This window comes from Neofelis nebulosa, chromosome 8, assembly GCF_028018385.1.
Source record: "Neofelis nebulosa isolate mNeoNeb1 chromosome 8, mNeoNeb1.pri, whole genome shotgun sequence".
NCBI classification, from domain to species: domain Eukaryota; kingdom Metazoa; phylum Chordata; class Mammalia; order Carnivora; family Felidae; genus Neofelis; species Neofelis nebulosa.
Genome location: NC_080789.1, coordinates 86954792 through 86978486, shown reverse-complemented (window position 1 = coordinate 86978486; position 23695 = coordinate 86954792). Strand labels below are relative to the sequence as shown.

General features: G+C 37.9%; 1 pseudogene; it reads left to right on the top strand.

Annotated features, from left to right (window-relative positions):
* LOC131483867 (cytochrome c oxidase subunit 1-like) overlaps nucleotides 1-18327 on the top strand; it is a 51290-nt pseudogene extending 32963 nt beyond the window's left edge.
* Nucleotides 18328-23695: the final 5368 nt, after the last annotated feature.

Here is a 23695-nt window from a genome sequence, read left to right as displayed (position 1 = left end):
CTAAACAGTATTAGAAAATCTGTCACACCATCTAGAAGTTGAAAATATTCAATAATCACCTTTTGTAGTCCTCTCTGCAAACTGCTTATTCACAAATTTTCTGCAAGAAATGTCTGTGAAGTAAGGTTAATAAAAACCAAGGAAAGTGGCAGGTTGTGAAGAACAAGGTGAGAGAAATAGTCCAGACTATTTTTTTTAATGAAATTTATTGTCAAATTGGTTTCCATACAACACCCAGTGCTCATCCCAATGGTGCCCTCCTCAATGCCCAACACCCAATTTACCGCCCCCCCCCCATCAACCCTCAGTTTATTGTCAGTATTTAAGAGTCTCTTATGGTTTGCCTCCTTCCCTCTCTGTCACTTTTTTTTCCCCCATTATCCTCCCCCCTGGTCTTCTGTTGAGTTTCTCAGGATCCACATATGAGTGAAACATAATGTATCTGTTTTTCTCTGTCTGACTTACTTTACTTAGCATAAAACTCTCCAGTTCCATTCACGTTGCTACAAAAGGCCAGATTTCATTCTTTCTCATTGCCAAGTAGTATTCCATTGTGTATATAAACCACAATTTCTTTATCCATTCATCAGTTGATGGACATTTAGGCTCTTTCCAAAATTTAGCTATTGTTGAAAGTGCTGCTATAAACATTGGGGTACAAGTGCCCCTATGCATCAGCGCTCCTGTATCCCTTGGGTAAATTCATAGCAGTGCTATTGCTGGGCCATAGGGTAGATCTATTTTTAATTTTTTGAGGAACCTCCACACTACTTTCCAGAGCGGCTGCACCAGTTTGCATTCCCACCAACAGTGCAAGAGGGTTCCCGTTTCTCCACATCCTCGCCAGGATCTATAGTCTCCTGATTTGTTCATTTTAGCCACTCTGATTGATGTGAGGTGGTATCTCAGTGTGGTTTTGATTTATATTTCCCTGATGAGGAGTGACGTTGAGCATCTTTTCATGTGCCTGTGGCCATCCGGATGTCTTCTTTAGGGAAGTGTCTATTCATGTCTTCTGCCTATTTCTTCACTGGATTATTTGTTTTTCACGTGTGGAGTTGGTGAGTTCTTTATAGATTTTGGATACTAGCCCTTTATCCGATATGTCATTTGCAAATATCTTTTCCCATTCCATCGGTTGCCTTGTAGTTTTGTTGATTGTTTCCCTTGCAGTGTGAAGCTTTTTATCTTGATGAAGTCCCAATAGTTCATTTTTTGCTTTTAATTCCCTCGCCTTTGAAGATGTGTCAAGTAAGAAATTGCTGCGGCTGAGGTCAGAGAGGTTTTTTCCTGCTTTCTCCTCTAGGGTTTTGATGGTATCCTGTCTCATATTCAGGTCCTTCATCCATTTTGAGTTTATTTTTGTGAATGGTGTAAGAGAGTGGTCTAATTTCAGTCTTTTGCATGTTGCTTTCCAGTTCTCCCAGCACCATTTATTAAAGAGATTATCTTTTTTCCATTGGATATTCTTTCCTGCTTTGTCAAGGATTAGTTGGCCATACATTTGTGGGTCCAGTTCTGGAATCTCTATTCTATTCCATTGGTCTATGTGTTGTTTTTGTGCCAATACCATGCTGTCTTGATGATTACAGCTTTGTAGTAGAGGCTAAAGTCTGGGATTGTGATGCCTCCCACTTTGGTCTTCTTCTTCAATATTACTTTGGCTATTCTGGGTCTTTTGTGGTTCCATACACATTTTAGGATTGCTTGTTCTAGCTTCAAGAAGAATGATGGTGCAATTTTGATTGGGATTGCATTGAATGTGTAGATAGCTTTGGGTAGTATTGACATTTTAACAATATTTATTCTTCCAATCAGAAGAATGGAATGTTTTTCCATTTCTTTGTACCTTCTTCAATTCCCTTCATAAGCTTTCTATAGTTTTCAGCATACAGATCTTTTACATCTTTGGTTAGGTTTATTCCTAGGTATTTTATGCTTCTTGGTGCAATTGTGAATGGGATCAGTTTCTTTATTTGTCTTTCTGTTGCTTCATTATTAGTGTATAAAAATGCAACTGATTTCTGTACATTAATTTTGTATCCTGCGACTTTGCTGAATTCATGTATCAGTTCTAGCAGACTTTTGGTGGAGTTTATCGGATTTTCCATGTATAGTATCATGTCATCTGCAAAAAGTGAAAGCTTGACTTCATCTTTGCCAATTTTGATGCCTTTGATTTCCTTTTGTTGTCTGCTGATGCTAGCTCTTCCAACACTATGTTAAACAACAGTGGTGAGAGTGGACATCCCTGTCATGTTCCTGACCTCAGGGGAAAAGCTCTCACTTTTTCCCCATTGAGGATGATATTAGCTGTGGGCTTTTCATAAATGGCTTTTATGATGTTTAAGTACGTTCTTTATATCCCAACTTTCTCAAGGGTTCTTATTAAGAAAGAATGCTGAATTTTGTCAAGTGCTTTTTCTGCATCGATTGACAGGATCATATGGTTCTTACCTTTTCTTTTATTAATGTGATGTATCACGTTGATCGATTTGCGAATGTTGAACCAGCCCTGCAGCCCAGGAATGAATCCCACTTGATCATGGTGAATAATTCTTTTTATATGCTGTTGAATTCGATTTGCTAGTATCTTGTTGAAAATTTTTGCATCCATATTCATCAGGGATATTGGCCTGTAGTTCTCTTTTTTTGCTGGTTTGGGAATCAAAGTAATGCTGGCTTCATACAATGAGTCTGGAAGTTTCCTTACCTTTATATTTTTTGGAACAGCTTGAGAAGGATAGGTATTATCTCTGCTTTAAATGTCTGGTAGTGGGGCGCCTGGGTGGCTCAGTTGGTTAAGCGGCCAACTTCAGCTCAGGTCACAATCTTGCGGTCCGTGAGTTCGAGCCCCGCGTCAGGCTCTGGGTTGATGGCTCAGAGCCTGGAGCCTGCTTCCGATTCTGTGTCTCCCTCTCTCTCTGCCCCTCCCCCATTCATGCTCTGTCTCTCTCTGTCTCAAAAATTAAAAAAAAAAAAAAATTAAATGTCTGGTAGAATTCCCCAGGGAAGCCATCTGGTCCTGGACTCTTATTTGTTGGGAGATTTTTGATGACTGATTCAATTTCTTCACTGTTTATGGGTCTGTTCAAATTTTCTATTTCCATCTGTTTGAGTTTTGGAAGTGTGTGGTTGCTTAGGAATTTGTCCATTTCTTCCAGGTTGTCCTGTTTGTTGGCATATAATTTTTCATAGTATTCCCTTATAATTGCTTGTATTTCTGAGAGATTTGGTTGTAATAATTCCATTTTCATTCATGATTTTATCTATTTGGGTCATCTCCCTTTTCTTTTTGAGAGGCCTGGCTAGAGGTTTATCAATTTTGTTTATTTTTTCAAAAAAACAACTCTTGGTTTCATTGATCTGTTCTACTGTTGTTTTAGATTCTATATTGTTTATTTCTGCTCTGCTCTTTATTATTTCTCTTCTTCTGCTGGGTTTGGGGTGTCTTTGCTGTTCTTCTAGTTCCTTTAGGTGTGCTGTTAGATTTTGTATTTGGAATTTTTCTTGTTTCTTGAGATAGGCCTGGATTGCAATGTATTTTCCTCTCAGGACTGCCTTCACTGTATCCTAAAGTGTTTGGATTGTTGTATTTTCATTTTCATTTGTTTCCATATATATTTTTAATTTCTTCTCTACTTGCCTGGTTGACCCATTCATTCTTTAGTAGGATGTTCTTTAACCTCCATGCTTTTGGAGGTTTTCCAGACTTTTTCCTGTGGTTGATTTCAAGTTTCATAACATTATGGTCTGAAAGTGTGCATGGTATGATCTCAATTTTTGTATACTAATGAAGGGCTGTTTTGTGACCCAGTATGTGATCTATCTTGGAGAATGTTCCATGTGCACTCGAGAAGAAAGTCTATTCTGTTGCTTTGGGATACAGAGTTCTAAATATATCTGTCAAGTCCATCTGATCCAATGTATCATTCGGGGCCCTTGTTTCTTTATTGATCCTGTGTCTAGATGATCTATCCATTGTTGTAAGTGGAGTATTAAAGTCTCCTGAAATTAGAAGATTCTTATCAATAAGGTTGCTTATGTTTGTGATTGTTTTATATACTTGGGGGCTCTCGAATTTGGTGCATAGACATTTATAATTGTTAGCTCTTCCTGATGGATAGACCCTGTAATTATTATATAATGCCCTTCTTCATCTCTTGTTACAGCCTTTAATTTAAAGCCTAGTTCGTCTGATAGAAGTATGGCTACTCCAGCTTTCTTTTGGCTTCCAGTAGCATGATAGATAGTTCTCCATCCCCTCACTTTCAATCTGAAGGTGTCCTCAGGTCTAAAATGAGTCTCTTGTAGACAGCAAACAGAAAGGTCTTGTTTTTTTATCCATTCTGATACCCTATGTCTTTTGGTTGGAGCATTTAGTCCATTTACATTCAGTGTTATTATTGAAAGATATGGGTTCAGAGTCATTGTGATGATGTAGGTTTCATGCTTGTAGTGGTGTCTCTGGTACTTTGTGGTCCTTACAACATTTCACTCATAGAGTCCCCTTAGGATCTCTTGTAGGGCTGGTTTAGTGGTGATGAATTCCTTCAGTTTTTGTTTGTTTGGGAAAACCTTTATATCTCCTATTCTGGATGACAGACTTTCTGGGTAAAGGATTCTAAGCTGCATAATTTTTCTGTTCATCACATTGAAGGTTTCCTGCCATTCCTTTCTGGCCTGCCAAGTTTCAGTAGATAGGTCTGCTGCTACCCTTATGTGTCTACCTTTGTATGTTAAGGCCCGTTTATCCCTAGCTGCTTTCAGAATTCTCTCTTTATCCTTGTATTTTGCCAGTTTCACTATGATATGTCATACAGAAGATTGATTCAAGTTACATCTGAAGGGAGATCTCTGTGCCTCTTGGATTTCAATGCCTGTTTTCTTCCCCAGATCAGGGAAGTTCTCAGCTATGATTTGTTCAAGTACACCTTCAGCCCCTTTCTCTCTCTTCTTCTTCTTCTTCTGGAATTCCTATGATACGGATATTATTCTGTTTGACTGCATCACTTAGTTCTCTAATTCTCCCCCTTGTACTCCTGGATTTTTTTTATCTCTTTTTTTCTCAGACTCCTCTTTTTGTGTAATTTTATCTTCTAATTCACCTATTCTCTCCTCTGCCTCTTCAATCTGCACTGTGGCCGCCTCCATTTTATTTTGCACCTCGTTTATAGCACTTTTTAATTCATTATGACTATTTTTTAGTCCCTTGATCTCTGTAGCAATAGATTCTCTGCTGTCCTCTATGCTTTTTTCAAGCCTAGTAATTAATTTTATGACTATTATTCTAAATTCTTATTCTGTTATATTGCTTAAATCAGTTTTGATCAATTCGTTAGCTGTCACTACTTCCCGGAATTTCTTTGAGGAGAATTCTTTTGTTTCATCATTTTGGCTAGTTTTCTGTCTCTTATGCATTTTAAAAGCTTGTTGTGTGCTCTGCACCTGTGAGCCCTGCTATATTAAAGGAGGGTCATACACTGTCCAGGGCCTGGCTCTTCAGGAGGTGTTTTTCAGGGATTTCAGGGATTTCTGAACACTGGGTTCAGGTTTGCAGGACATTGTTCTTAGTTAAACTAATAGAATTTTCTATCTCATTTCACTCAATTCTGATTTTTTATTTATTTATTTTTATTTATTTATTTATTTTTTAAATTTATTTATTTATTTATTTATTTTTTAATATATGAAATTTACTGTCAAATTGGTTTCCATACAACACCCAGTGCTCATCCCAAAAGGTGCCCTCCTCAATACCCATCACCCACCCTGCCCTCCCTCCCACCCCCCATCAACCCTCAGTTTCTTCTCAGTTTTTAACAGTCTCTTATGCTTTGGCTCTCTCCCACTCTAACCTCTTTTTTTTTTTTTTTTTTTTCCCTTCCCCTCCCCCATGGGTTTCTGTTACGTTTCTCAGGATCCACATAAGAGTGAAACCATATGGTATCTGTCTTTCTCTGTATGGCTTATTTCACTTAGCATCACACTCTCCAGTTCCATCCACGTTGCTACAAAAGGCCATATTTCATTCTTTCTCATTGCCACGTAGTATTCCATTGTGTATATAAACCACAATTTCTTTATCCATTCATCAGTTGATGGACATTTAGGCTCTTTCCATAATTTGGCGATTGTTGAGAGTGCTGCTATAAACATTGGGGTACAAGTGCCCCTATGCATCAGTACTCCTGTATCCCTTGGATAAATTCCTAGCAGTGCTATTGCTGGGTCATAGGGTAGGTCTATTTTTAATTTTCTGAGGAACCTCCACACTGCTTTCCAGAGCGGCTGCACCAATTTGCATTCCCACCAACAGTGCAAGAGGGTTCCCGTCTCTCCACATCCTCTCCAGCATCTATAGTCTCCTGATTTCTTCATTTTGGCCACTCTGACTGGCATGAGGTGGTATCTGAGTGTGGTTTTGATTTGTATTTCCCTGATGAGGAGCGACGTTGAACATCTTTTCATGTGCCTGTTGGCCATCCGGATGTCTTCTTTAGAGAAGTGTCTATTCATGTTTTCTGCCCATTTCTTCACTGGGTTATTTGTTTTTCGGGTGTGGAGTTTGATGAGCTCTTTATAGATTTTGGATACTAGCCCTTTGTCCGATGTGTCATTTGCAAATATCTTTTCCCATTCCGTTGGTTGTCTTTTAGTTTTGTTGGTTGTTTCCTTTGCTGTGCAGAAGCTTTTTATCTTCATAAGGTCCCAGTAATTCACTTTTGCTTTTAATTCCCTTGCCTTTGGGGATGTGCCGAGTAAGAGATTGCTACGGCTGAGGTCAGAGAGGTCTTTTCCTGCTTTCTCCTCTAAGGTTTTGATGGTTTCCTGTCTCACATTCAGGTCCTTTATCCATTTTGAGTTTATTTTTGTGAATGGTGTGAGAAAGTGGTCTAGTTTCAACCTTCTGCATGTTGCTGTCCAGTTCTCCCAGCACCATTTGTTAAAGAGACTGTCTTTTTTCCATTGGATGTTCTTTCCTGCTTTGTCAAAAATGAGTTGACCATACGTTTGTGGGTCTAGTTCTGGGGTTTCTATTCGATTCCATTGGTCTATGTGTCTGTTTTTATGCCAATACCATGCTGTCTTGATGATGACAGCTTTGTAGTAGAGGCTAAAGTCTGGGATTGTGATGCCTCCTGCTTTGGTCTTCTTCTTCAAAATTACTTTGGCTATTCGGGGCCTTTTGTGGTTCCATATGAATTTTAGGATTGCTTGTTCTAGTTTCGAGAAGAATGCTGGTGCAATTTTGATTGGGATTGCATTGAATGTGTAGATAGCTTTGGGTAGTATTGACATTTTGACAATATTTATTCTTCCAATCCATGAGCAGGGAATGTCTTTCCATTTCTTTATATCTTCTTCAATTACCTGCATAAGCTTTCTATAGTTTTCAGCATACAGATCTTTTACATCTTTGGTTAGATTTATTCCTAGGTATTTTATGCTTCTTGGTGCAATTGTGAATGGGATCAGTTTCTTTATTTGTCTTTCTGTTGCTTCATTGTTAGTGTATAAGAATGCAACTGATTTCTGTACATTGATTTTGTATCCGGCAACTTTGCTGAATTCATGTATCAGTTCTAGCAGACTTTTGGTGGAGTCTATCGGATTTTCCATGTATAATATCATGTCATCTGCAAAAAGCGAAAGCTTGACTTCATCTTTGCCAATTTGGATGCCTTTGATTTCCTTTTGTTGTCTGATTGTTGATGCTAGAACTTCCAGCACTATATTAAACAGCAGCGGTGAGAGTGGGCATCCCTGTCGTGTTCCTGATCTCAGGGAAAAAGCTCTCAGTTTTTCCCCATTGAGGATGATGTTAGCTGTGGGCTTTTCATAAATGGCTTTTATGATCTTTAAGTATGTTCCTTCTATCCCGACTTTCTCAAGGGTTTTTATTAAGAAAGGGTGCTGGATTTTGTCAAAGGCCTTTTCTGCATCGATTGACAGGATCATATGGTTCTTCTCTTTTTTTTTGTTAATGTGATGTATCACGTTGATCGATTTGCGAATGTTGAACCAGCCCTGCATCCCAGGAATGAATCCCACTTGATCATGGTGAATAATTCTTTTTATATGCTGTTGAATTCGATTTGCTACTATCTTATTGAGAATTTTTGCATCCATATTCATCAGGGATATTGGCCTGTAGTTCTCTTTTTTTACTGGGTCTCTGTCTGGTTTAGGAATCAAAGTAATACTGGCTTCATAGAATGAGTCTGGAAGTTTTCCTTCCCTTTCTATTTCTTGGAATAGCTTGAGAAGGATAGGTATTATCTCTGCTTTAAACGTCTGGTAGAACTCCCCTGGGAAGCCATCTCGTCCTGGACTCTTATTTGTTGGGAGATTTTTGATAACCGATTCAATTTCTTCGCTGGTTATGGGTCTGTTCAAGCTTTCTATTTCCTCCTGATTGAGTTTTGGAAGAGTGTGGGTGTTTAGGAATTTGTCCATTTCTTCCAGGTTGTCCAATTTGTTGGCATATAATTTTTCATAGTATTCCCTGATAATTGTTTGTATCTCTGAGGGATTGGTTGTAATAATTCCATTTTCATTCATGATTTTATCTATTTGGATCATCTCCCTTTTCTTTTTGAGAAGCCTGGCTAGAGGTTTGTCAATTTTGTTTATTTTTTCAAAAAACCAACTCTTGGTTTTGTTGATCTGCTCTACAGTTTTTTTAGATTCTATATTGTTTATTTCTGCTCTGATCTTTATTATTTCTCTTCTTCTGCTGGGTTTAGGCTGCCTTTGCTGTTCTGCTTCTATTTCCTTTAGGTGTGCTGTTAGATTTTGTATTTGGGATTTTTCTTGTTTCTTGAGATAGGCCTGGATTGCAATGTATTTTCCTCTCAGGACTGCCTTCGCTGCGTCCCAAAGCGTTTGGATTGTTGTATTTTCATTTTCGTTTGTTTCCATATATTTTTTAATTTCTTCTCTAATTGCCTGGTTGACCCACTCATTCGTTAGTAGGGTGTTCTTTAACCTCCATGCTTTTGGAGGTTTTCCAGACTTTTTCCTGTGGTTGATTTCAAGCTTCATAGCATTGTGGTCTGAAAGTATGCATGGTATGATTTCAATTCTTGTAAACTTATGAAGGGCTGTTTTGTGACCCAGTATATGATCTATCTTGGAGAATGTTCCATGTGCACTCGAGAAGAAAGTCTATTCTGTTGCTTTGGGATGCAGAGTTCTAAATATATCTGTCAAGTCCATCTGATCCAATGTATCATTCAGGGCCCTTGTTTCTTTATTGACTGTGTGTCTAGATGATCTATCCATTTCTGTAAGTGGTGTGTTAAAGTCCCCTGCAATGACCACATTCTTATCAATAAGGTTGCTTATGTTTATGAGTAACTGTTTTATATATCTGGGGGCTCCGGTATTTGGCGCATAGACATTTATAATTGTTAGCTCTTCCTGATGGATAGACCCTGTAATTATTATATAATGCCCTTCTTCATCTCTTGTTACAGCCTTTAATTTAAAGTCTAGTTTGTCTGATAGAAGTATGGCTACTCCAGCTTTCTTTTGGCTTCCAGTAGCATGATAAATAGTTCTCCATCCCCTCACTCTCAATCTAAAGGTGTCCTCAGATCTAAAATGAGTCTCTTGTAGACAGCAAATAGATGGGTCTTGTTTTTTTATCCATTCTGATACCCTATGTCTTTTGGTTGGCGCATTTAATCCATTTACATTCAGTGTTATTATAGAAAGATACGGGTTTAGAGTCATTGTGATGTCTGTATGTTTTATGCTTGTAGTGATGTCTCTGGTACTTTGTCTCACAGGATCCCCCTTAGGATCTCTTGTAGGGCTGGTTTCGTGGTGACAAATTCCTTCAGTTTTTGTTTGTTTGGGAAGACCTTTATCTCTCCTTCTATTCTAAATGACAGACTTGCTGGATAAAGGATTCTCGGCTGCATATTTTTTCTGTTTAGCACACTGAAGATATCGTGCCCAGCCTTTCTGGCCTGCCAAGTTTCAAAGGAGAGATCAGTCACGAGTCTTATAGGTCTCCCTTTATATGTGAGGGCACGTTTATCCCTTGCTGCTTTCAGAATTTTCTCTTTATCCTTGTATTTTGCCAGTTTCACTATGATATGTCGTGCAGAAGATCGATTCAAGTTACGTCTGAAGGGAGTTCTCTGTGCCTCTTGGATTTCAATGCCTTTTTCCTTCCCCAGTTCAGGGAAGTTCTCAGCTATAATTTCTTCAAGTACCCCTTCAGCACCTTTCCCTCTCTCTTCCTCCTCTGGGATACCAATTATGCGTATATTATTTCTTTTTAGTGTATCACTTAGTTCTCTAATTTTCCCCTCATACTCCTGGATTTTTTTATCTCTCTTTCTTTCAGCTTCCTCTTTCTCCATAACTTTATCTTCTAGTTCACCTATTCTCTCCTCTGCCTCTTCAATCCGAGCCGTCGTGGTTTCCATTTTGTTTTGCATTTCGTTTAAAGCGCTTTTCAGCTCCTCGTGACTGTTCCTTAGTCCCTTGATCTCTGTAGCAAGAGATTCTCTGCTGTCCTGTATACTGTTTTCAAACCCAGCGATTAATTTTATGACTATTATTCTAAATTCACTTTCTGTTATATTATTTAAATCCTTTTTGATCAGTTCATTAGCTGTTGTTATTTCCTGGAGATTCTTCTGAGGGGAATTCTTCCGTTTGGTCATTTTGGACAGTCCCTGGAGTGGTGAGGACCCGCAGGGCACTTCCCCCGTGCTGTGGTGTATAACTGGAGTTGGTGGGTGGGGCCGCAGTCCGACCTGATGTCTGCCCCCAGCCCACCGCTGGGGCCACAGTCAGACTGGTGTGTGCCTTCTCTTCCCCTCTCCTAGGGGCGGGATTCACTGTGGGGTGGTGTGGCCCGTCTGGTCTACTTGCACACTGCCAGGCTTGTGGTGCTGGGGAGCTGGCGTATTAGCTGGGGTGGGTAGGCAAGGTGCACGGGGGCGGGAGGGGCAGGCTTAGCTCGCTTCTCCTTAGGTGATCCACTTCAGGAGGGGCCCTGTGGCAGCGGGAGGGAGTCAGATCCGCTGCCGGAGGTTTGGCTCCGCAGAAGCACAGAGTTGGGTGTTTGCGCGGAGCGAGCAAGTTCCCTGGCAGGAACTGGTTCTCTTTGGGATTTTGGCTGGGGGATGGGCGGGGGAGATGGCGCTGGCGAGCGCCTTTGTTCCCCGCCAAGCTGAGCTCTGCCGTCCGGGGGCTCAGCAGCTCTCCCTCCCTTTGTCCTCCAGCCTTCCCGCTTTCTGAGCAGAGCTGTTAACTTCTGACCTCCCAGACGCTAAGTCGCGCTTGCTGTCGGAACACAGTCCGTCCGGCCCCTCCGCTTTTGCCAGCCCGACTCGGGGGCTCTGCTTGGCCGGCAAGCCGCCCCTCCGCCCCGGCTCCCTCCCGCCAGTCCGTGGAGCGCGCACCGCCTCGCCGCCCTTCCTACCCTCTTCCGTGGGCCTCTCGTCTGCGCTTGGCTCCGGAGACTCCGTTCTGCTAATCCTCTGGCGGTTTTCTGGGTTCTTTAGGCAGGTGTAGGTGGAATCTAAGTGATCAGCAGGACGCGCGGTGAGTCCAGCGTCCTCCTACGCCGCCATCTTCCGGAACTCAATTCTGATTTTTTATTTATTTATTTTTTTTAATTTTTTTTTAACGTTTTTTATTTATTTTTGGGACAGAGAGAGACAGAGCATGAACGGGGAAGGGGCAGAGAGAGAGGGAGACACAGAATCGGAAACAGGCTCCAGGCTCCGAGCCATCAACCCAGAGCCTGACGCGGGGCTCGAACTCACGGACCGCGAGATCGTGACCTGGTTGAAGTCGGACGCTTAACCGACTGCGCCACCCAGGCGCCCCAATTCTGATTTTTTAATTCAAAATGTAGGTTATTGTTGCCTCTTAGGAATTCAAAGCACTCTATTGAAGAGTTTTTAAATGTAGGATCCTTAGTTATGTTTGTATCATTGGAGTTTCTTCTGTTGTGATCAGGGCTTCCAACAGCAAATCAAAATTAGTTGATAGCAGATCATGTTGGTGATAGGATCTGACATAATGAAATATAAAGTCTGTATATAAAAAGATCTATATATAATTTATAAATATAAGTAATACTAATAAGTTTATAATTTGATTTAGGTAACATAAATTAAAATGATTTTTTGTATCAGCTTGTTAATTAAACTCTAAGTACTTTATCATCTTTATATTGCTTACATATCTTATATACATTCTCAGTAAGTGCACATTGAATTGAATTGGTTTCTACTTAAACCTTAAGCAAACAAGACTCCTAATTTGGTTGTCTTTTCTTACATATGATAATCAAATAATTCACACATATTTTTGGCAAGATTTGTGAGAAAAGTATAATCTGGCTATGGGATTACATTTTACATTCCTCCAGATTTGTATTATCTCATGAATACTAATTTTTTTCAGTTTACTTTTTATTTTGTATCCCTTAAAATTGAAATAGCCGATGACATTTATGACATTCAAGGTCTTGAGATTATGTATTATAAAAGAAAAAATATATACAGACATGGTCATTAAACCCCAGTCTTTGGAGTTTTGACCTTTATGCCACCTGGTATATTATCAAGACAACATAAAATATCTTTTGAAAACACTAATGTGATACTAAAATATATTGACGTTGAAAAATATACATTTGATGCATCTTTAAGATATAGTGATAAGCAAATGTTAAAGTTATTAGCTGTATTCATTATTTGTACATTCAAAGAGGATATTTATCATGGATTTAAGTAGTCAAGATTATATAAACCAGGCAGAATAAATTTCTTGAAGTAATCCAGTGGTTTTCTGTGCCTCATCACTACTAGGTTAAGAGCCAAGGCAAAGTGTTAATTGATGTTAAGGCAATGAAGCCAAAAACCCAATACTCCATTGACACTAGTTCTCTTTCTGATTCTTACAACAAGAAAAAGGAAATTTGCCTGATGAAAAGGAGACAATTTTAGGGGCTTCTGGGCGGCTCAGTCAGTTGGGAGTCTAACTCTTGACTTTGGCTTAGGTGCTGATCTCAGGGTAGGGAGACTGACCCCTTTTGTCAAACTCTGTGCTGACAGCATGGAGCCTGCTTGGGATTCTCTCTCACCCTCTCTCTCTGCGCCTCCCTTACTGTCTCTCTCTCTCAAAATAAATAAATAAACTTTAAAAAGGGGGGGCACATGGGTCGCTCAGCCAGTTAAGTGCCCAACTTGGGCTCAGGTCATGATCTCACAGTTCATGTGTTCAAGCCCCGCATCGGGCTCCCTGCTGTCAGCAAACAGCCCACTTTGGATTCTCTGTCTCCCTCTCTCTTTGCCCCTCCCCAGCTCATGTGCCCATACATGCATGCTCTCTCTCTCAAAAATAAATAAACATTTATAAATAAATAAATAAATAAATAAATAAATAAATAGACTAATTTTAAAGACCTATATATGCTCTCACTAAGACCTTGCAAAATTGAAGACAAATTAAAAATTAAAAAATCATAAGATAGAAAAAACATGTTGTGTAATAGCTAATTGCTGCAGGTTGAGCTGATGAGCCCAAGAAAGCAGAATTCCTCACAAAACAAAATAAGCAAACAAAAAAACTGCACTTCTCTTTAGAGAAGATACCTCACTATATTGGTATGATTATAAAGATGAGTTTCCCCCATCGATCTTTTTAGGCAGAAAAAATTTAAAGAACAGAAAGTATTAAATTGTAATGCATAATGAAGTATGCAAGCACTATTGGTTGCCTATACAAAATTAATTCCCTACTTCTTCCATGCTTACAATATTTTGAGAATTTGAATTCCTATGCAAAAGTGGGCATATCCCTAACTCAGAAGTAAATCTTGCCTATCTAAGTCAGTGATGCATGAGGGCTGGGGCTTCCTATAGGTATGTGAGGGAGTTCTGAGTGGAGGCTTCTGGGAAAGATTTCTCTTCCCTTAAGAATAAGAAACTGGAGGAGACAATCTCTCTGTACTTCTCAATGTTGTGTTTATGATGCTGAGAACTGCTGCAGATATTTTGTGAAGAGAGGTAGCCTGGAAAAGGAACCAATACACTAAGGATTGTAGATAAGAAAAACAAACTCTAAAGAACCAGGGTACTTTATGGTGTCATTAACCTTTAACTCCAGCTAGAACCTCCCTACCTCTGTACTTCATGTATGAGGTAATAAACATTTGTGACTTAAGCCATTTTGCATAGGGTTTTCTGTACCTACTAAAAGCATCTTGGAGCGCTGGGTGGCTCGGTCGGTTAAGCGTCCAACTTTGGCTCAGGTCATGATCTCATGGTCCGTGAGTTCGAGCCCCGCGTTGGGCTCTGTGCTGACAGCTCAGAGCCTGGAGCCTGTTTCAGATTCTGTTTCTCCCTCTCTCTCTGCCCCTCCCCTGTTCATGCTCTGTCTCTCTCTGTCTCAAAAATAAATAAACGTTAAAAAAAATTTTTAAAAAATAATAAAAGCATCTTGATATATAAAGCAACAAGAATTTTGAATCTTTTCCTGGAAGGTAAAATAGATAACTACTTTGGGAGTTATGGAATTATGGAGAAGTATCTTGCAAAATAGTTGAGGATTGGGAGGAATAGATGAGCAAGAAATCAGCAAGGAGAATCCTAAGAAGGTTGTGCAGTGATAACTTCCATATGGCAGAGGTGGCTGGGAAGTTTTTGTGCTGAGCACTCTAACAATGTTCTATAACCCCAAACTGTCATTAAAACTCAGGAAATCTACAACAACCTTGTGCTATTGGTGCTTTGAGAAATAAATGGAAAGAATACCTATCAATTAGTAATATGTTGCAGAGGAAGGACAGTAAACACCATAACAAGTTAAAAAGCGTTAAATCTCCTGATAACCAGGATACATACACCTCACCATGCAAATTTTTCAAACCATTGGAAAGGTAGATGCAGGGGTTTTTAAAATATATATACTGGAAAATAAAAACTAAAGGAATACTAAAAGATATTGTATTAGTACATAAAAATTCAAACAAATTTTAAGTGTATGTTATATAACACAATAAATAATATTGATAATTTTATTATATATCATAATATATTATCTATTTATAAATATCCAAGGGCAAGGATCTCCTTTCCTACACTCTCCTCAAAGGCTTTGCCCTCCTACCCTGATTCTCCATTTCCCACCATTGACTTCCTTATCATGGGAAGCCTTTCCCTAAACCAGCTGCCCCAGAGGCCACAGTCCACTTCTTTTAGAAATGAGGATTTCCTAAAACTGAAACCAGTTCACTGGAGACCTGGAAGTGAGCTGACAGTGAAATGTTTTTTCCCCTTAATTTTATCAGTTCCACATGATTCCAACGATCACCTTGGACCACCAAGCCTTGAGTGGTGTTGCCAATTGTCTTCCTTCCAGGCAGGGATTTTGTAGCTCTTTGAAAGAAAGAAAATTGTGTGTGTGTGTGTGTGTGTGTGTGTGTATGCCTGTCTATCTCTCACATTCATGCTTTGTCTTCTATTATCTTTGTTGAAGCTACAGGATGGGCAGGTTGTGGGTGGGGGAAAAGAGGAGCAAGAAGATTTTGTTGTCTCAAAATGAGAGCTCCCTTCTACTCTCTTTTATTTCTTCTGAGAGCTTTGGATTTGGAGGCCTGACCACTAGGCCATGGATTGCCTGAGCATAAAACCTGGAGATAGTTTTATATTTCTTGGGTGATGCCCAAGCAACACTTTTTGTCTCTGGTCAACTGCCTTCCTCAGAGAGAAGTGAATTGGTTGTTAGCTTCTGAGTTTTACCAAATAAAGTAGAATCCAAGAAGAAAGAAAGAAAAAAAATACATATATATAATACATATTATTATATATAATATATTATATTAGCAATATATATAATTATATATAAGATATGTATATAATTATTGTATATAAAAATAAGTTTTGTATGTTTATTCACTAGGATATACTACAAATATCTGTTAGCATAACTTATTTAAATTCAAATCAAGAAATTACATTCATTATGCAAGTACTATATATTATGTGATATGGATAATATAATGTGAAAAAGGCACTGTTCCTGTGTTTCAGGAATTGATAGGAATGGGGAAGGCAAACACATGCACAACATGCAACAATGTGTGCAAAAAATAAGCATAAAAAAAAGAATTTTAAGAGTGTAGAGAAAGGAGCAAATAACTACAAGTGGATATTTTGAAATTGCCTCATTAAGCAGAACCTTGAATATCAGCAAATGAGGATGAAGAAATAGACCTACCAGGTAAAGAACAAAAGATAAAGTTATGTAATAAAGGAATGAAGAGTATTCGTAGGAAACAATTTTATGTTGGTAGACAGTCCAGATGTCAATTTAAGGAAGGTCAAAGAGATTTTTATGTGTATGTTGGTAAGCCATGGAGGTTTTTGAGGAAAAGAATAACACAATGAGATGTATTTAAGGAAGTTAACTCTGACACAGTGTATGGTTGAATTGGCATTGGATAAGGCATACAAGAATAATAGTTTGCAGTATCTACGTGTGGGGTCCAGTTTAGAGTGATAACAGTGGAAATAAAAAGAAAAAGATGATGTAGGAAAAATTTTGAATATAGAATGGACAAAAAGAGGCACACAAATTTAATTCTAGGATTTTCAGCTAGATGACCTGAGAGAACTGTGATGCCATTGACTAAGATCAGGAACATAAAAGTATAGAGAAGGACAGTAATATAAGGGATTTCTTAGAAATATCCATGTGAATATGACAATAGGCAAAGGAGAGAATAATCAAAAGAAGAGAAGCCAGGGATAAAGATGACAATTTGATAGTAATTCATTCAGATGAGACTATGAACTCAGATAAATTACAAAGAGGAAGAATGTAAATGGGGGGAGGAAAGCAAGGATGAGGAATGTCTAAATTTAAGATAGAAATATCCTGTTTGAAAATAGTGGCATAAAATTGGCATTTCTGCCTTCCTTTCCTGGAAATCATCCAAAACCAATGAAGAAAAAGAGAAACAAAACACTAAAATTGTTTTTGGCAAAACTAGAAGACAGTTAAAACTCCAAACCATAAAATAGGTTAAAGAGTTTTCAAAATCAATGAGGATCAAGCAGGCAAATGCTCACAAAGAAACAGAGGGGGTTGGGGCGAATGCTGCAGCTGTATAGCTCAAAAGATCCAAAATAAAAGTACATTTCCTGGAACAGAGGCACACATACAAAGGTACAAAAACTTATATCCCAGGTCTACAATAATAGTTAGAAGGAACATGCATTAACTGCAGGAATTCAGTTTGGTTCCAAATATTGTTGAAGGCAAAGCCAAATGAGAAGTCATAGAAAGGGGCCATTTTTAATGAAGCAATCTGTCTCTATAGCAGTGGAAGAGAGAGTTTTATATTGTTAAACAAATAAACAAAACTTATGGTTACTTATCCAGCTATTCTGCCACAAAGTGTTGGTCCTCTCTCACTCCCTAAAACTCTTGCAAATAACTGGGGAAATGATCTGTTTCACTGATAAATTTTAAAAAATAAATTTGTTCAGGAGTCACATAAAGTACTAGATGGAGAAGGAGAAGAAGCAGAAGAAGAAAGGAAAAGGAAAATCAACTAACAAGAACACTCACTAGAATAATGTTACCAAGGAGCAAACAAAAATTACCACCAGATATTTAACATACATGAGTAAATCTTAACTAAGCAATTACCTCTATAATACAAGAACATGGAGCAGTGATAGGAATAGTCTGAGCAATAATATCTATTGGCTTTCTAGGTTTCACTGTATGAGCTCACCACATGTTCACTTTGGGAATAGACATTGATATATGAGCATACTTCACATCAGCTACCATAATCATTACTATTTCCACAGGAATAAAAGTATTTAGCTGACTCACCACCCTTCATGGAGTCAACATTGAATGATCCCCTGCTATACTATGAGCCTTAGGCTTTATTTTCCTATTTACCATAGGAGGCTTACCAGGCACTGTATTAGCAAACTCTTCACTAGACATTGCTCTTTATGACACATACTAGTAAAACTCACTTCTACTATATACTATCAATAAGAGCAGAATTAGCTATTATAAGAAGGTTCATCCATTGATTGCCCCTATTTTCAGGATACACTCTTTGATAACACCTGAGCAAAAATCCACTATACAATTATATTTGTAGGTGGTAACACAACATTCTTTCCTCAACATTTCCTCATATTATCTGGAATACCTTGACGTTACTCTGAATACCCAGACACATATGCAACTTGAAACACAATTTCTTTTATAGGCTCATTTATTTAACTAACAGCAGTAATATTAATAATTCTTTGAGTTTGAGAAGTTTGGTGAAGAAATAGAAAGTGATAGAATATAAGCTGGGAGAAATCAGAAAAGAAGAGAAAATATAAAATCATTCACAAAACAAAATGAGTTGAAAGGAGCACAAGGGAAAATAGGTACTGCTAAAAATACAGTTGAAGACATAGAAGATAAAAATAAAGTGTGCAGTCAGTTGAACTTCCAACTTCAGCTCAGGTCATGATCTTGCAGTTTGTGAGTTGGGGCTCCACATTAGGGTTGCCTCTCTCAGACAGTCAGCGCAAAGCCCGCTTCAGATCCTATGTCTCCCACTCTCTACCCTTACCCCAATTGTGTTCTCTCAAAGATAAATAAACAAAAAAAATTTAATTCTTTTTACTATGTTTATTTTTTGTAAATTTTAAAATTCTATTTCATTTTATTCTATTTTATCATATACATTTTTTTTTAATTTTTAAACTTTTTCTTACATTTTTTTCTTTTCTTTCCTTTTTTTCTCTATTATATCAAGCTTTTCTCAACAACCAGACCAAAACACCTAGGATCTCGTTTCCTTTATTTGATTTTTTGTGTTGTTTTTTAAGTTTTTAATTTTAATTTTGTATTTTATTAATTCTTTTTCTTTCTCCAAAATGACAAAAAGAAGAATTCACCCAAAAAGAAAGAACAGGAAAAAATGATACCCAGGGGCTTAATCAACACAGATATAAGTAGGATGTCTGAACTATAATTTAGAACTACAATAATAAGAATACTAGCTGAGGTTGAAAAAAAAGCATAAAATACCTTTGTATGGAGATAAAAGAAGTAAAATGTAGTCAGGACAAAACTAAAAATGCTATAACCTAGATGCAATCTCAAATGCATGCCATGGCAGCAAGGATGGATGAAACAGAGCAGAGAATCAGTGATATAGAAGACAAAATTATGGAGAATAATGAAGCAAAAAAAAAAAAAAAAAGAGGAAAATTAAGGCAAAAGAGCATGATACAAGAATTAGAGAACTCAGTGACTTATTAAAAGGAATAACATCTGAATTAGAGGATTCCCAGAAGATGAAGAGATAGAAAAAGGGTTAGAAGGTTTATGTGAGCAAATTATAGTGGAAAACTTTCCTAATCTGCAGAAAGACAGAGACACCAATATCCAAGAAGTACAGAGAACTCCCATTAGATTCAACAAAAATCAATCATCACCAAGGCATAGCATAGTCAAATTCACAAAATACACAGACAGGGAAAGAATTATGAAAGCAGCAAGGGAGAAAAGTCCTTAACCTATAAGGGAAAACAGAACAGGTTTGCAGCAGCCTATCCACAGAAACTGGGCAGGCTAGAAAGGAGTGGCAGGATATATTCAATGTGCTGAATTGGAAAAATATGCAGCCAAGAATTCTTTATCCAGCAAGGCTGTCATTCGAAGTAGAAGGAGAGATAAAGAGTTTGCCAGACAAACAAAAACTAAAGGAGTTCATGACCTCTAAACCAGCCCTGTAAGAAATTTTAAGGGGGACTCTCTGAGGGATAAAAGATGAAACAAAACAAAAAATACCAAAATCAACAAAGACTATAAAGGACAAGAGAACATCACCAGAAACTCCAACTGTACGGGCAACACAGTGGCAATAAATTCCTATCTTTCAGTACTCACTCTAAATGCCAATGGACCAAATGCTCCAATCAAAAAGACATACTTATGTATACATATATATAAGAAAATAAGATCCATCTACATGTTGTTTATAAAAGACCTATATTAGACATAAGTCACCTTCAGATTGAAAGTAAGGGGATGGAGAACCATCTATCATGCTAATGGTCGCCAAAAGAAAGCTGGAGTAACCATACTTATATTAGACAAACTAGATTTTAAAATAAAGACTGTAACAAGAGATGAAGAAGGGCATTATATCATTATTAAGGGATCTATCCACCCAGAAGACCTAACAATTGTAAACATTTATGAGCCCAATGTAGAAATACCCAACTATATAAATCAATTAATCACAAACATAAAGAAACTAATTGATAATAGTGCCATAATAGTAGGAGACTTCAATACCCCACTTACAACAATAGACAGATCATCGAAGCAGAAAATCAACAAGGAAACAATAGCTTTGGATAATACACTGAACTGAATGGACTTAACAGATATATTCAGAACATTGCATCCTAAAGCAGCAGAATACACATTCTTGTCAAGTGCACATGGAACATTCTCCAGAAAAGATAACAAACTGGGACACAAATCAACCCTCAACAATCACAAAAAGATCAAGATCATACCGTGCATATTTTCAAACCACAATGCTATGAAACTTGAAGTCAACCACAAGAAAACATTTGGAAAGACTATGAATACTTGGAGATTAAAGAACGTCCTACTAAAGAATTAATGGGTTAATAGAGGAAATTAAAAAGTACATGGAAGCCAATGAAAATTATAACAGGACAGCCCAAAACTTCTGGGATTCAGCAAAGGCGGTCATAAGAAGGAAGTATATAGCAATCCAGGCCTTCCTAAAGAAGGAATAAAGGTCTCAGATACACAACTTAACCTTACATTTTTTTTTTTTTTTTAGTTTTTTTTTTTTTTTTCAACATTTTTTATTTATTTTTGGGACAGAGAGAGAGACAGAGCATGAACGGGGGAGGGGCAGAGAGAGAGGGAGACACAGAATCGGAAACAGGCTCCAGGCTCCGAGCCATCAGCCCAGAGCCTGACGCGGGGCTCGAACTCACGGACCGCGAGATCGTGACCTGGCTGAAGTCGGACGCTTAACCGACTGCGCCACCCAGGCGCCCCTTAACCTTACATTTTAAAGATCTGGAAAAAGAACAGCAAATAGTGCCCAAAACCAGCAGAAGACAGAAAATAATATAGAGCAGAAATCAATGATATTGAAATTAAAAAAAAAACCAAAAGAGTAGAACAGATCAATGAAACCAGGAGCTGGTTATTTGAAAGAATTAACAAAATTGATAACCCCCTAGCCAGACTGATCAAAAAGAAAAAGAAAAGAATCCAAATAAATAAAATGAAGAATGAAAGAAGAGAGATCACAACCAACACTGTGGAAATACAAACAATAATAAGAGAATATTATGAGCAATTATATGCCAACAAATTGGGCAATCTTGAAGAAATGGACAAATTCCTAGAAACATATAAATTACCAAAACTGAAACAGGAAGAACACGAAAATTTGAACAGATCCATAACCAGTAAGGAAATTGAATTAGTAATAACAAATCTCCCAAAAAACAAGAGTCCATGGCCAGATGGCTTTCCAGGGGAATTTTACTGAACATTTAAAGGAGAGCTAACATCTATTCTTTTGAATCTGTTCCAAAAAATAGAAATGGAAGGAAAACTTCCAAACTTATACGAGGCCAGAATTACCTTGATTCCAAAACCAGACAAAGACCTCACTAAAAAAAAGGAGAACTATAGTCCAATTTCCCTAATGAACATGGATGAAAAAATTCTCAACAAGATACTAGCCAACTGGATCCAACAATACATTAAAATAAGTATCACCATGATCGAGTGGGATTTATACCTGGGATGCAGGGCTCGTTCAGTATCTGCAAATCAATGTGACACATCACATTAATAAAAAAAAAAAGAATAAGGACCACATGATCCTCTCAATAGATACAGAGAAAGCATATGACAAAATACAGCATTCTTTCTTGATAAAAACCCCTCAAGAAAGTAGAGATAGAAGGATCATAGCTCAAGATTTAAAAGCCATATATGAAAGACCCACTGCTAATATCATCCTCAGTGGGGAAAAACTGATAGCTTTGTGTCAGGAACACGACAAGGATGTCCATTCTCATCATTGTTATTCAACATAGTGTTGGAAGTCCTAGCCTCAGCAATCAGACAACACAAAGAAATAAAAGGCATTCAAATCGGCAAGGAGGAAGTCAAATTTTCACTCCTCAGAGACAATATGATACTCTATGTGGAAAACCCAAAAGATTCCACCAAAAAACTGCTAGAACTGATCCATGAATTCAGCAAAGTCGCATGATATAAATATCAATGTGCAGAAATTGGTTGCATTTCTCTATACCAATAATGAAGTAGCAGAAAGAGAAATCAAGGAATCAATTCCATTTACAATTGCACCAAAAACCATAAAATACCTAAGAATAAGCCTAACCAAAGAAGTGAAAAATCTATACACTGAAAACTATAGAGAGCTTACGAAAGACATTGAAGAACACACAAAAAAATGGAAATACATTCTACGCTCATGGATTGGAAGAACAAATATTGTTTAAATGTTGATACTACACAAAGCAATCTACATATTCAGTTCAATCCTTATCAAAGTAACACCAGCATTCTTCACAGCGCTAGAACAAACAATCCTAAAATTTGTATAGAACCACAAAAGACCCTGAATAGCTAAAGCAATCCTGAAAAAGAAAACCAAAGCTTGAGGCATCACAATCCTGTACTTCAAGCTGTATTACAAAGCTGTAATCATCAAGACAGTATGGTACTGGCATAAAAACAGACACTTTGAACAACAGAACAGAATAGAAAACCCAGAAAGGACCCACAAACGTATGCCCAACTAAGCTTTTACAAAAGAAGAAAGAATACCCAATGGAATAAAGACAGTCCCTTTAGCAAATGGTATTGGGAAAAATGGACAGCAACATGCAGAAGAATGAACCTGGACCACTTTCTTACACCACAAACAAAAATAAACTCAAAATGGATGAAAGACCTAAATGTAAGATGGGAAGCCATCAAAATCCTAGAGGAGAAAGCAGACAAGAACCTCTTTGACCTTGGCCCCAGCAACTTCTTACTCAACGTGTCTCCGTAGGCAAGGGAAATGAAAGCAAAAATGAACTACTGGGACCTAATCAAGATAAAATCTTCTGCACGGCAAAGGAAACAATCAGCAAAACTAAAAGGCAATTGACAGAAAGGGAGAAGATATTTACAAATGACATATCCAGATAAAGGGTTAGTGTCCAAAATCTATAAAGAACTTATCAAACTCGACACCCAAAGTACAAATAAACCAGTGAAGAAATGGGCAAAAGACACGAATAGGCACTTTTCCCAAGAAGACATCCAGATGGCTAACAGACACAGGAAAAAAATGCTCAACATCACTCATCATCAGGGAAATACAAGTCAAAGCCATAATGAGATACCACCTCACATCTTTCAGAATGACTAAAATTAACAATTCAGGCAATGACAGATGTTGACAAGGATGTAGAGAAATAGGAACACTTTTGCACTGCTGCTGGAAATGTAAACTGGTGCAGCCAGTCTGGAAAACAGTATAGAGGTTCCTCAAAAAAAGTTAAAAATATAACTACCCTATGACCCAGCAATT